Raw genomic sequence first — 15,124 nt, 5'->3', positions numbered from 1 at the left:
ACAGACACGAGGGAGGAATGATAAGTGCTTGGTTGAGATGAGCCAATCCATTCTGAAGTTCAGAAATTTGACAAAACTCGGTCTAAGATTTGCTGTGGGGCTCAGTCAATTCTAGTTAGGCAACTGGGAGAAGCATTTATAATAAGGGGAACATTGAACTCAACTAAGCAGTCGGTGGCACTGGGCTATAACTCTCACAATGCGGCCCTCTGAGGTGATCAACACAAGTAACACTTACAGAATATCTAATCGTGCCTTTCTTTAGAGAACAGGTGGGAGTAGTAGTACCTGATGTCAGAACTCTTTCACATTTTCCCAGCAAATCATCATATTTTACGTCCTGATCCCAAACCTCTATTGTGTATTTCTTAATGGGGCTGAGCTCTAGAACTCCGAAATTATGATTCATATTCCACGTGGGATTTTTATTATTCCAGATTGTTGGGGTTCTTATTTCTTCAGGATGGAATCTAATTTTCACGTAGGCGTCTGCCTGTGAGAAAACATCAGCTTTCAGACCACTGGCATCTATGATTGTCACGTGAACCTTGGCGACTCCTCGACATGTTGGGCAGCAGTTAGAACTTGTGTACCTAGAAGCTGGACATGAGCAGGAGCAGTCTTTCCCTTGACGGCCGGGACATGAGCACTTCTGGGTTATAGCCATTTCATTGATGTAATCACTTATAGCCAGCCTGAGGTTCTCTCTCTTAGGACCCGTTTTTACCAAGTTATGGATGGAATCTAAGGAATATAAAACTCTTCAAGCTTTCCATCCACTGCTCAAAGGCATCAGCAGAGGCCGTATCAGGTGAGAGAAGATCAAATTTCGCATTTCCTCCTATGACCTGTGAATGGAGATGAGAGTCAGAAAAGATCCCATACAATTTCTCATGACCCTATGACAATGTCAGTGTATTTGAGTATTGATGTTTTCCAGAAAGCTTATGTACTTGGCCATGAGTGATATTTCTAATATGAAGAGTTTTATACTATGAATCTCCGGCAGCAGAACTAAGTCCATAAAACTCAATGACTCACCTTCCATGTGCGTTCACTGAATGCTTGATGGGAATCTCCAGCATATCCCGCTTTCTTTAATTTTTTTTTGCAATCTTCAACTTTGGAATTGATACTTGCTGACTTGAATATCCCAATCTCAGATTCGACTCGAAGGCAATCCTTGACCTCATGCATTTGCAAACCGCTCATAGACACTTCACATGTTCGCACTGCAGTGACCTGCTGGGTCCGACCTCCGACTTTTACACGTGTGATATAGTGTGTGCCGAAGTTAGCGATCAGATGTCTGTATTCAGCTTTGGTGTTCTTATCATAGGAATCTGGGAGGTTTTTCAAATCTTTATTGAAATGAGGTGTAAACGAGGCATTGGATCCCAGGCCAAAACTGAAATGGAAAAAAACTCATCATAAATGTAAGGTAAGTTTAGCTAGTAACCCCCCTACCCCACTGAATGAAGGATATGGGTAATACCTATAAAAAGCACATTCTAATTTCTGGCTCAGAAAATTTTAATTGTCCGTGCTGCTTTTACTCTCGGCAAATTTGGTCATCTGACTGTGAGAACCCCCCACAGCTATGTTTAGGTTGGCCTCATGCATGTTCAATTTGAGACCAACTTTCCAGTCGTTCTCCACTTCAAAAGTTGCTTCATTGGCCACTGACACTGTAGATGTAGATGTCAAGCTTTGTATATTTCTGTAACATGAAGTTTCTGGTCTCCAGTCCACCAGCGCCTTGGGCAGCTTCTGCAGCACATTTTTGTTGTGAGGGTTGTCACACACTGCACATGTCTCTCCAACCTCCTGTAGATCCAGAAGAAATGAGCCGGTTGACTTCATGGTGACAATATCAATGCCTTCTCCTAATAGAGTATGGCCTGGAACAAATTTAGCATCCTTGCATTCTTCCGCTGTGCCAGGTCTACACCCAGATCTGCGAAAGGGAGAGCTCATGGAAGGTCTTTGATGATGAAGAAGAAGAAGAAGAAGCCAAAACAGAAGATGCAGTTTTGACTTGATTGCAGAAAGTGATCTAGAAAAAAGAAAGAAGCAAGAGTTTTATCAAAGATGTAGTAAAAAGAGCTGATGGACAAATTGTACAAAATGATCAGAAGTCTTCCTGATATAGGATGGTGTCATCCCTCTAAAGTTTTGGACTGTTTATCAGGATTTTGATTTGATGGGATACTATATCTCCTTATGGAGAGTGCCTTAATCAGTGAGAGGAGACTTATAAGCCATACATGCTCCTCTTTTAACAAGCTCTGCCTATTATAGCTGCCTTATATCTGGTGCATTAGTGGCAGAGCTTGTTAAGAGCTCATCTGCATCCCTTCTTCTTGAGGTACAGTTTGCAGGGAGTCTCAGTGGTAGTGGTGTTACTTTCTTCTGGATCAGCATCTAAATCAAACTTTGTTTCAATAAATTACAGCCAAACTGTTACAGTCATCTTTTAGAATGTGGACTGTTTAAGTAAAAATCAATTTGACCCAGACTAGACTATGGTTGAGGAGCCCCAGGAATCCTCTGAGTCAACCACTTAAATGTGTTCTGATGTGGACTTTGTTGCAGAATGGTTTCAGTCCTGCAAATAGTCATTGGTTGATGGTGGAAGTGCTGTTGCTTTTGCATGTTGATGAATGGAGCCAAGCATCGTCATCAGGATAACAGACAAGATGATACAAATCAAGACTGGAACAATGATCACAGACTAGGCAGAGATCAGCAGCTGAATTGGGATCAATAGTGATTACAATAAAGCCCATGAGAACAAAGGGCACAGGAGAGAGAAATCGAAAGAGTTGGGAATCAGGAAAGAAGTGTCAGCTTGAAGGTTAGGGTTATCCAGAATTAGAAAAACATAGCTGCAGTCTTCCAAAAACGGCACCACCCCGTCCATGGTTTTTGCCTTGTTTTGCTGCTTGGAGTCAATGGGGAAGAGCTGCGATATCAAACACAACCTGTGGAGAGGTGTGAGGTTGTTTTTGGAAGAAAGCAGTGATCATGAACAACCTCTTTAGGACAGAAGGTGACTTAATACCTAAAATGTACCCCAGTAAAACACGGAGCAAGATTACAGGATAGAAAACGCAAGTCAAATGTTCTTCTATTCCTTTGAACAGTTCTGGGACTCGGGTGACGCTGTCTATCTGTACCCCCACTGGCCTTAGTCAAAGCAACCTCAAGATTCATGTGAACCACCACCATCCAGAGGTCCTGAATATTATTATAAATGTCCACAACAGATTGTACCAATATCTGGAGAGGAACATTCAGGTTTCACCTGTAGACCAACACAAAATTATGATGACACATGGTTGTTATGTAAAATGTCTTCCCAGGGTGCTAATTCAGATTCAGGTCTTGATGAGTGTTGGTATAGATCTGAGGGACTGCTCAAAGAACTGTTTGAGTGTTTCAGTCTGAAGATTACTGGTGGTGATAAGCATGGAAAGGTTTAAATATGGATTTACATGGCCTGAATACTGATTATTGGGAATGAATGTTTCTATGAACGCTCATCCCTGATAATCAGCCTGTCCAAAAGTGCTGCATATCACCCAATCAACCAGTGAAATACTCATTCATCAGGTGAAATAATCGGAGGACAACTCAATCATCATTTCCGGGCAGCAGATTGTGCTGTCTAAACAGCGGTCTGCTGCCCAGGAGCAATGATATTGTATGGGGACAAACGATAGCAATAGCGCTGACTCGTCCTCATACTGTGGAGGTGATCCCTGCATGTAAATACAAGGCTTCACTTTCACTTAACGAGCAGTCTACTGTCGGGAAGGAACGCTTCCCTCCTAAAATTGGCTTCTCTTTGCAGCATGTAAATGCGTCTTAAGTAAAGTTTCAAGACTTCACTCTTCAGAACCTAGACACAAAGTCGACTCCACGATGGGAGACAATATGATGTGAAAGGCTTTGAAATGAAAAATGAACTTCTTAAAGAAATCGGCAAACACCAAAATGACTGTAAAACCGTGGGCATGAAGCAAATCAGAAAAGATGTTCATGATCCCCTATATAACGTCAAAACTGACAAATAAAAAGATCATTGATCCACAAGGCATAACAAATGCCTTTCAGGGCTTTTATAAAACCCTTTATAATATAGAATCCCCGCCGGATATGCCCTCGGTAAACTCAGTGGCTATAGAACGGTTCTTGGACTCTATTGATCTCCCAAGCCTTACTGAGGCTCAGTTAGGGAAATTAAACTCCCCAGTGACAGAGCAGGAAATTGCTAAAATTATTATGAAACTACCAAATAATAAAGCGCCTGGACCAGACGGCTTCTCAAACACATATTATAAGTCATTCCAAAAAGAAATCTCTCCTTATTTATGCCAGATCTTTGGGGAAATGGTGAATACCGGTCGTGTTCCCAAAGAGATGTTGGAGGCGAGGATAGTCACCATCCCAAAAACTGACCCTCTCTCGGACGATGTAAGTGGTTACCGTCCGATTTCACTATTGAACACAGATGTAAAGATCTACGCAAAAGTTTTGGCAAGTCGTTTGGTCCCCTGCATTACAACCCTCATCCACATGGACCAGGTTGGATTCGTAGGAGGTAGGCAGCTACAGGATAATACCAGGCGGACACTAAATATCCTGGACTATGTCCAGAAGGCGAAACTTCCAACGCTTTTTGTTACCCTAGACGCCGAGAAGGCGTTTGACCGCATTAGCTGGCGGTTCGCCTTCTCGGTGCTGGGGAAGATGGGATTTAAGGGGGCAATCCTGGCGGCTATCAGGGCACTTTATACCCAACCAAGTGCCAGAGTATGGGTCAATGGGGCGCTCTCTGACCCGTTTGATATTAGTAATGGTACCCGCCAGGGTTGCCCCCTATCCCCCTTGATATTTGTCTTGACTATAAAGCCCCTAGCCCAGGCTCTCCGTCAATGCTCTGATGTGAAGGGCATTGATATAGGGGGTATAGAGCATAAAGTTAGCTTATATGCAGACGATATTATTTTGACGTTGTCAAATCCCCAAACATCCTTAACAGCTGCAATTGAAATTATAACCCGATTTGGAGATCTCTCATTCTACAAACTGAATGCTCTTAAATCTCAGGCTCTCCCAATAAATGTCCCCCTTGATCAGATGAAGAGGCTGAAGGATAGTTTCGACCTTGACTGGCAAAACAGCCAGATCGAGTACCTGGGGATAAAACTTACAGTATCATTTAAGAAGTTATTCATGATAAACTATGTCCCACTGTTAAAAACCTTAGAGAGGGATCTAGATAAACTGGCCAAATATGAGGTGTCTTGGGTAGGTTGTATTGCATCCTTTCAGATGTTTACCCTCCCAAAACTCCTCTACATATTCAGGACACTACCTATTAGTCCCCCAAGTAGTTTTTTCCAGAAGTGTTCTAATTTGATCAATGCGTTAATTTGGAAACGACATAAACCTAGAATAGCAACTGTGATAATGCAGAGACCTAAACTCCGAGGGGGATTGGGTCTCCCTAATATCTATGAGTATTTTTTAGCCTCACAGGTATCACAACTAAGAGAATGGTGGCTGGGCAATGAGGTGAAACAATGGGTACAAATAGAATCAATATTATCTCCTGGTAGGAACTTAAGAACCCTCCTACTCGCGGTTCTTTACCCGACATTTAATTGGCCACCCCTCCCGACGTTAGTACGTATAGCGTTGGAAAATTGGCTCCGATTTCATAAGTTATGTACTTTGGAGTCTGGACCCTTTCCGCCCAGTGCCCCAGTAACTGTACTTAATTTTCTTATTCCGAATGTTTCTGTGTCGTCTTGGGCGCTGGGCGGATTGGACCTTCTCTCCAAATTATTTATAGCGGACACCCTTTGTCCTTTTGAATATTTTCATAGGCGGTTCCTGATTCCACACACAGATTTTTATAAATATTTATGTATAAGACATTTTTTTAAAGTTAACTGTCCGTTTAATCTGGTGTGCAATCGGGAAGTGTTTAGTTTGTGGTCAGTGGCCTCTCCACAAGGTACACGATTGAGGCCTCTGTATATGATGATGGGAGATAAGGGATCATTTGTTAAAACGACACCATTGGTTTCCTGGGAAAGAGATTTGGGGGTGGAGTTCACGGTTGAGCAGTGGTCTATGGCCTTCACTTGTATAAATAAAAATATTAGATGTGCTCTACATTTTGAATCCTTGATGAAGACCATGCTAAGGTGGTACTATAGACCGGACCGCCTGAGCCATATATTTCCCGACCTTTCATACCTATGCTGGCGGGGATGCGGCGAAAGGGGTACATTGTGCCACATCTTATGGTCCTGCCCGAGGTTGCGAGATATTTGGAAGGCTATATTTTGTCTGGCCTCGGATCTACTGGGCTTCCAGCTCCCGCCATCTCCCGCATTGGCCCTTTTATGGATTGATTTGGTTCGGATACCATGTGAGGGGAGGGTCGTACTGGGTCATCTTTTCCTTTCAACCAAACTGGCCATAGTTAAAAATTGGAAATCGAGGGATGTTCCGTGCCTATCAGAGATCATCCGTAGGCTAAATTCTACTTATATATATGAGCGTGCGCTGACGGGAGCTGGAGAAGCGGCCGTGAGGTTTGGGAGGGAATGGGGTGTATGGAGAGTCTCTCCGCTTGCTGTATCACTCCCTGATTGATATATTTAGGTATATTTAATATGGGGTTGATCCCCTGTGATATATAAAGGTATACCTATATAAAATCATACCTGCGTTAAAACTGCCTAGTAATTGCACTGTGTGGCGAAACCAACCTCGCCACAGTGTTTTGGAGGGGGCTGTTTACCAGCCTCCTGCCCTGGGATTATGGCCCCATAAGTTATTGGGTCTTAAGGCACTTGGGACGGAGCCCTCTGTCCCTGGATTGCATCCTCTGCCTTACTTGCTTGGATGAAGCACATGGTGAGAACAATAGATAGCGGCCATTGTAGCTCACAGACACTGTTCTGACTTTCCACACGGTGCTATCTTGCCTGTATTTGGTGCACAGAGACATCATTCAGTAGTTTGAAACTACCAAACAGGGGACACATTTATTAGTGACTATTTTTGGTATAACTTGTATATTTTCAGTGTAACTGTATCTTCCAAACTACTGAACGGATGTGGGTGAATTTTGGACATGTGGTTCACCCAGATCCCCCGGTTCCGAGGATATATTGGTTATGGGGTTATTGCATGTTTTGGGGTTCCTGTGATATGTTTTATAAAATTGTATGTTATGTGAGGGCACCCAGATAGCTAATATTATTGTATTCGTGTATTCTGAGTGCCATTCACCTAATGATATGCACTCAGACTTGAGCTATCTGGGGATATGTTAAATGTCTGTGGTTGCTGTGGGGGTGTGCCATTGTGTGTTTAAATGGTGATGTCTGTGCTGTTGTCTCCACATGTGTATTGGTGATCTCCCTTTGTCCTGAGAGATAATTGGATTGTCTTCGGTCGTCTCCGGGACAGAGGGGAGGAAACCATGATGCATTGTGGGGATATGTTGTATCTGTTCTGTATTTGCAAAACTGTAATAAAAACCAGGCTGGGTGTGCCAGCACATCAGACCACTGCTGACCCTCAAGACGGAGCCTTGTCTCGTTATTGGGGGGATTCCCTGTATGCTGTTGGAGACTGATTGCCAGGAGTGTAAGCTGACGGATACGCTTTTCCTGTTCGTCTGCTGACAGCTATCTGTGAGGTTCCAGTTTGGATTGCTATTTTGTATCCAGTTCGGGAGGTTGGTGTTCTGCAGTAGCTGTGCCTGTCTCTCGGAAAGGGGCATATCGCCTAAACGGATTTTAGCCCCTTGTCTGCTGAAACAGTGCCGTTACATTGGTGGCAAGCAGCGGGATCGTTCCTACAGCCAGAAGGACAGCTACAGGAGACACCATTTCTTTGGATTCTACAATTTAAGGGCAACGCATGTCCCAGTACAGCGACCCTAAAAGCACCAGGATGGAACCAGCAGTGTTATACGAGGAGGAGGACCTGGATGGCCGGGATGCATTAAGGAAAGGCATCTGGTACCAGGCCCTGGATAATGTACAATACCAGCGAGGTGAGAGTCTCCCCAGTGAAGAGCAGCGGTTGCAGAAGCAAGTGGCCCTGCGGATGTCCTTCCTGGGAGAGCAGCCCCTGGAGGAATGGGTGATAGAACTACAGCACCGGGTATGGCAGGAGCTATGGCTGGAGGATGCCTACCAGGCGCTTTGGTGGTATGTGGCACAGTTTATACCCTGGACAGCTGAGCATGACAAGCCAGAGGGAGAGGAGTTTGATGGTCCTGGCTTGTTATGGGAGTCCTTTGCAGAGCCTGACTTCGGGAGCCCTGCACGGTCCAGACTTCAGGACATTTTCTATGAGAGGGAGGCTAGGCATGAGTGGGATGACCCCCATGAGGTAGAGCAAGACCTGGCTCACCTAGCAACCCTGGAGTGGGAACTGGAGCAGGACTACCGAGATCTCTTCCACTCCATTGAGAAGGCTCAGCAGGACGGTAAGGTGACAGACCCAGATCCAGACCCATTCAGCTGGGCAGATATTGTAGAGTGTTACTGGGAAGGACCCCAGGTGGCCGGTAGAGATGGGACCGAGGTCTCTCCGTCGGTCCTGCAGGGAATTGGGAGCCCAGTCTTCATTCCCCAGCGGCAGGCTGAGTTACAGGGGGCAGAGGTAGTTGTTCCTGCCCCCCAGCAGCAGCATGATTTTTTGGGAATTGGGAGCCTAGTCTCCATTCCCCAGCGGCAGGCTGAGTTACAGGGGGCAGAGGTAGTTGTTCCTGCCCCCCAGCAGCAGCATGATTTTTTGGGAATTGGGAGCCTAGTCTCCATTCCCCAGTGGCAGTGTGAAGTGCAGGGAGGGGAGAGCAGCGGCCTCCCTCCCCAGCGGCAGGCTGAGTTACAGGGGGCAGAGGTAGTTGTTCCTGCCCCCCAGCAGCAGAGTGATATGCCGGGAAGGCAGTGTGAAGTGCAGGGAGAGGAGAGCAACGTCCTCCCTCCCCAGCGGCAGGCTGAGTTACAGGGGGCAGAGGTAGTTGTTCCTGCCCCCCAGCAGCAGCATGATTTTTTGGGAATTGGGAGCCGAGTCTCCATTCCCCAGCGGCAGGCGGAGTTACAGGGGGCAGAGACAGTCGGTCCTGTCCCCCAGCGGCAGAGTGTCCTACAGGGAATAGAGAGCCCAGTCTCCTTTCCCCAGCAGCAGGACACTGTATTGGGAGCGGAGGCGGTCGGTCGCCCTCCCCAGCGGCTGGAAGTATGTATGGGAGAGGAGCACGTTACCCCCTCTCCCCAGCGGCAGCTTAACGCACCAGGGGGAGACAGTAAGCCCCACAACTGTGCAGATGGGACCGTGGTCTCTGCACTTACAGCACAGGGGGTAGGGACAGTTGTTCCTGTCCCCCAGCAACAGGGCAGTTTAGCCAAAGGGGAGACAGTCGGTTTCCCCCTCCAACAACCAGACTCCAACCAGGCTTCTTCCGTGGTAACGCTGGCACCAGGGCAGAGTACCGCTGATCCCTGGCCACAAAGCAACCTCCACTCCAATCCAGGGAGCAACTCAGAGACCGGGAGTACCAGCTACAAATATAATCTTGGTGGATTCACTGGACAGAGACAGTCTACTAAATTCAGCAGGTCCAGTATTGGGTTGTGGGTGGGCTGCCAGACTAACTCAGGTACCGACCGGCGTGAGGTCAGGTATCTGGTTAGTCTTCCCTGGGGGGGGGGAGATGTGTGGCGAAACCAACCTCGCCACAGTGTTTTGGAGGGGGCTGTTTACCAGCCTCCTGCCCTGGGATTATGGTCCCTTAAGTTATTGGGTCTTAAGGCACTTGGGACGGAGCCCTCTGTCCCTGGATTGCATCCTTTGCCTTACTTGCTTGGATGAAGCACATGGTGAGAACAATAGATAGCGGCCATTTTAGCTCACAGACACTGTTCTGACTTTTCCACACGGTGCTATCTTGCCTGTATTTGGTGCACAGAGACATCATTCAGTAGTTTGAAACTACCAAACAGGGGACACATTTATTAGTGACTATTTTTGGTATAACTTGTATATTTTCAGTGTAACTGTATCTTCCAAACTACTGAACGGATGTGGGTGAATTTTGGACATGTGGTTCACCCAGATCCTCCGGTTCCGAGGATATATTGGTTATGGGGTTATTGCATGTTTTGGGGTTCCTGTGATATGTTTTATAAAATTGTATGTTATGTGAGGGCACCCAGATAGCTAATATTATTGTATTCGTGTATTCTGAGTGCCATTCACCTAATGATATGCACTCAGACTTGAGCTATCTGGGGATATGTTAAATGTCTGTGTTTGCTGTGGGGGTGTCCCATTGTGTGTTTAAATGGTGATGTCTGTGCTGTTGTCTCCACATGTGTATTGGTGATCTCCCTTTGTCCTGAGAGATAATTGGATTGTCTTCGGTCGTCTCCGGGACAGAGGGGAGGAAACCATGATGCATTGTGGGGATATGTTGTATCTGTTCTGTATTTGCAAAACTGTAATAAAAACCAGGCTGGGTGTGCCAGCACATCAGATCACTGCTGACCCTCAAGACGGAGCCTTGTCTCGTTATTGGGGGGATTCCCTGTATGCTGTTGGAGACTGATTGCCAGGAGTGTAAGCTGACGGATACGCTTTTCCTGTTCGTCTGCTGGCAGCTATTTGTGAGGTTCCAGTTTGGATTGCTATTTTGTATCCAGTTCGGGAGGTTGATGTTCTGCAGTAGCTGTGCCTGTCTCTCGGAAAGGGGCATATCGCCTAAACGGATTTTAGCCCCTTGAGTGCTGAAACGGTGCCGTTACACACTGTATGTCTCTATGTTGTTTTTTCTTTTTCTTTTATGTTTCTTTTTGTCTGTTTAGTCTAGTTTTGGTCTGTTTGTATTCTACTGCGTTATGTATATTGACTAAGCTACTGTTGTTGATATCTTCTCTTCTATCCCACCACCAGTAGAGACAGTAAAGGCGTTCAGAGGTTCAACTCACTTTGGGTGTGCCCTGATAATAAAGACAATTTAGCCCATCGTAACACCTTGCCGCAGAGACCAGGAGACACTTAGTACTTTATGAGGGAGATCAGTCAAGCCAAAGGTACACTCTCCGTCTGTTATGTAAAAAGGATCCCCAGTTAAAGGAATCCAATGTTTTAAAAGTCCTGGACAAAGTGTCTGCCCTACAGTTCTTCTCTACCATATGATACGTGAGGGAGAATTTGAATCATGAGTAGAATAGAGCCCTGCGAGAATTAATTGTATGAGCAGACTGAAGGTAGTCCAGGCTTTTGTGGTTGGTGAAGATGGACCAGTAATTTATGTTCACCATCGTATAATTCCTCTTCACAAGAGAAAACTTTTTGGACAAGAACTTGCATGGATGATATTACAGTATTTTTCCCAGACTGCTACTACAGTCAGGATGACAGGCCGAACTGGATGGACAATTGTCTTTTTTCGGCCTTATGTACTATGTTACTATGTTACTAATAGAAGAGGCATTTACCTTCAGGAACAACAGAATCTAGATGATGGACTAGGTCAGAAGCAAAACAGGATTTGAGGTGGTGAAAGCTGTGCCACAAAAACTATCCATTCTTGATTATTTGCTCCTCTCTGCTTTAGATCAGTCAGGGGTAAAACAACTTTAGAGTATTTTTAAAAAGCGGGACTAATAATCTGCGAAACCAAATAATCTGTCAAGACACGTGTGACTCACCGGTCACAGCCATATCAGGACGGTGGCGACTTTGTCAGTATCCATGCAAGGGAGCTCTTGCTGTTTAAATAGATACTTATCAAATTTAGTAAACCAAGATTTCTTGTGAAGCATCTGCAACAACGGATAAAGTCAATGAGTCTAAAAGTTACTGGAGTATTTGTAAAGATTTACCAAAACATATTGGTGAACATATCCCAACTGATCTCATTAACAAAGTGCTGGAAGCTAGGCCGAGCATTTCAAAGGTTGAAGAGCATCACAAGATATTTATAATGCCCATCGCCGCAGGTATTGATTGTGGTCTTCCACGCCTCTTCCTTCTTAAAAAATCATGAGTCCTTTTAAATGATGAAATGGCTCTGAGATGAGAAGAAATGTTACCTATAGATACCTATTATTTACCATGTTTTTATTCATGCCTCAGATCTCAAAAATCCATATTTTTTCTTACTGAAAAACATTCAAGCTCCAGTAGGTGAATAAAACTTCTGAATTAAGTCGACAGAATCCTAGAAGTAAGGGTCCATTCACACGTCAATATCGGGAACGGGTGCGGACCCATTAATTCTCAATGAGGCAGAACGGGATGCGGAGAGCACACTATGTGCTCTCCGCATACGCATTTCAGGAGCGTGGCCCCCGAACTTCCGGGCTTCGACCCCGAACTTTCCAGGACGCGGCTCCGCAAAAAAATAGAACATGTCCTTTTCTTGTCCCCAATTGCGGACAAGTATAGGCAGTTCTATTGGGGGTTCCGGCCGGGTGTATTGCAGATCTGCAATACACCATGGACCCTAATGCTGAGGAAGAGTCTCCTCCTTGTGCTTGAAGAACACATCCTGATTCCTGAGACCTCTACTGGAAATGGAGATCCACTCTGGTCTAGGAAGATCAGGTCATCTAGTGTAGAGGTTCATCTAGACCAGGCATCCTCAAACTGCGGTCCTCCAGCTGTTGCAAAACTACAACTTCCAGCATGCCCGAACAGCCTACAGGTAACAGCATACAGCGGGGCATTGTGGGAGTTGTAGTTTTGCAACAGCTGGAGGGCCGCAGTTTGAGGATGCCTGATCTAGACTGAGACCTGCAATGTTACATGGACCACTGGCTGTACGTACCCCCACACTAGTAATCACTATCATCATCAATGTCAGGCTGATATACTGGGAGTCATGCTCACCAGGTCCTTCTGCTGCCTGGGTCAATGTGGCCCTTTATGTATAATGTCCGCTGTCAAATATAATGTCGGAGGAGCCACTTACCTGGTATCAGTCTGCAGGGATGTGACTATGACTCTCATGATCCATATATCTGGGATCCATATGGTTTCCATTATTTCCAATGATAATTTGCATACAGTATCTGCAGTGTCCGGGAGATGAGTGGTGCCCACAAAGCGATGACCCGGAGAGACAAAGGGCGCTGAGAGATAAGATAACATAAGATAAGATAAGATTTAATCCTAATTACCTGTATACACGTCACAGGGACCAAACCCCCAACCCCAGGCGCACAACATCTGGAGCCCAGCAGATATCACCATATGGCGTCACATATAACATAATTCAGATAATTATTACATACATACATATTATGGACCCAATGCGAGTGCTTACTGATCAGGTCCATAACCTTGCTCAAATGGTGCAGGAGTTGGCAGAAAGGTTACAGCAGCAGGAATCGGTTCAGACCCCACCTGTAGCGACCTCCTCCCTGCAGAATATCGAGCCCCATGTTAAGCTGCCGGATCGTTTTTCAGGGGATCGTAAATGTTTTCTTGCATTTAGGGAAAGCTGTAAATTGCACTTTCGTTTGCAAGACGACTCACAAGAATGGGCATGCTCCCTCCCTATGGACTCCCCTTGTCTAGCTTCAGTGGAATCGTTCTTTCAGGCCTTAGGTGTACTTTATGATGAACCTGATAGGTCGACTGTGGCAGAGTCTCAGTTGAAGTCTCTTACTCAGGGGGACAGACCAGTAGAGGAGTACTGTACCCAATTCCGCAAGTGGCGTCTTCCCTCTGGCTGGAATGAGCCAGCACTCAAGTGTCAGTTTAGATCAGGGCTCTCTGAAAGTCTCAAAGACATGTTGGTCAGCTATGCCTGTCCTGACACCTTAGAGCAGACTATGACACTAGCCGTTAGACTGGACCGACAGACAGCAGGAATATCTGTTCTTTCCACAGGCGGTGGTCGAACCAGACTCCTTACCTATGGGAGTCAAGGTGGAAAATCATCGTGAAGAAGCCATGCAACTCGGGATGACCAGAAGAGATCAACGACGCCAAAGGGGCACATGCTTTTACTGTGGAAACACTGACCACTGGGTACGACTATGCCCCAAGGTTCCTCCCTCTGGAAGATCACCCAAATCAGACGTTTTTCGAAGGCTAAGCTACTCCCAGAGGTGGTAAAAAATAAATGACTAGTACCGGTGGTTTTTCTTGGGGTTCTTGTAAGGGTCACGGGGAGGCCTTTATTGATTCAGGCTCTGCCTCTTATTTTCTTGATCCTAATTTTGCTCTCTCTATTGGGGTACATATTTTGTCTCTCCCTAACCCAATCCACATAGTTGCTATTGATTCTACTCCTTTGGTGGGTGGGACGGTCAAATTTTGTATTCCAGAGGTGACCTTGACTGTGGGGGTTTATCATACTGAAATTTGTTCTTTTTTTACATTAGAAAATTTACCAGTGGGAGGGGTTTTGGGCATGCCTTGGCTCCAAATTCATAACCCTGTCATTAATTGGCCCACGGGTGAAATAAAGTAATGGGGACCTAAATGTAATTCATATTGTCTACCGGTTATTCAGGATGGAATCACTAGTGGGTCAAAAACTCTTCCCCCATACATTTATGACTTCGCTGATGTTTTTTCCACATCTGACATTGAGAATCTTCCACCCCATAGATTATATGATTGTGCCATCAATCTCGTTGCAGGATCTAAATACCCAAAGGGTCGTATTTATAACCTGTCCGGTCCTGAACGAGCCTCTATGAGGGAATATCTGAGGAAAGTTTAATAAAAGGTCATATTAGACCCTCGGTAATACCTATGGGGGCAGGATTTTTTTTCGTAAAAAAAAAAAAGATGGGGGTCTGAGATCCTGTATTGATTATAGAAAATTTAACAAAATTTGCTATAAAAAATCCGTTCTCTCTGCCGTTGATTCCAGACCTGTTCAATCAGGTGCTTGGTTCACGAAATTTGATTTAAGGGGAGCTTATAATCTGATTCGTATTAGGGAGGGGGACAAGTGGAAAACTGCCTTTAACACACCTGGGGGTCATTTTGAATATTTGGTCATGCCGTTTGGTCTGAGTAATGCTCCGGCTATTTTAAAAAAATTTTGTTAATTATA

At 45.3% G+C, this 15,124-nt stretch overlaps 1 pseudogene; it reads right to left on the bottom strand.

The window, feature by feature from the left end:
* Positions 1-163: 163 nt before the first annotated feature.
* On the bottom strand, positions 164-14,472 carry LOC122945550 (annotated as a pseudogene).
* Between the last annotated feature and the right edge of the window lie 652 nt (positions 14,473-15,124).

The sequence above is a fragment of the Bufo gargarizans genome, chromosome 8 (assembly GCF_014858855.1).
Source record: "Bufo gargarizans isolate SCDJY-AF-19 chromosome 8, ASM1485885v1, whole genome shotgun sequence".
Classification (NCBI taxonomy): Eukaryota; Metazoa; Chordata; class Amphibia; order Anura; family Bufonidae; genus Bufo; species Bufo gargarizans.
The sequence above is the reverse complement of the archived record's forward strand: the minus strand, read 5'-3'. Positions and strand labels throughout refer to the sequence as shown.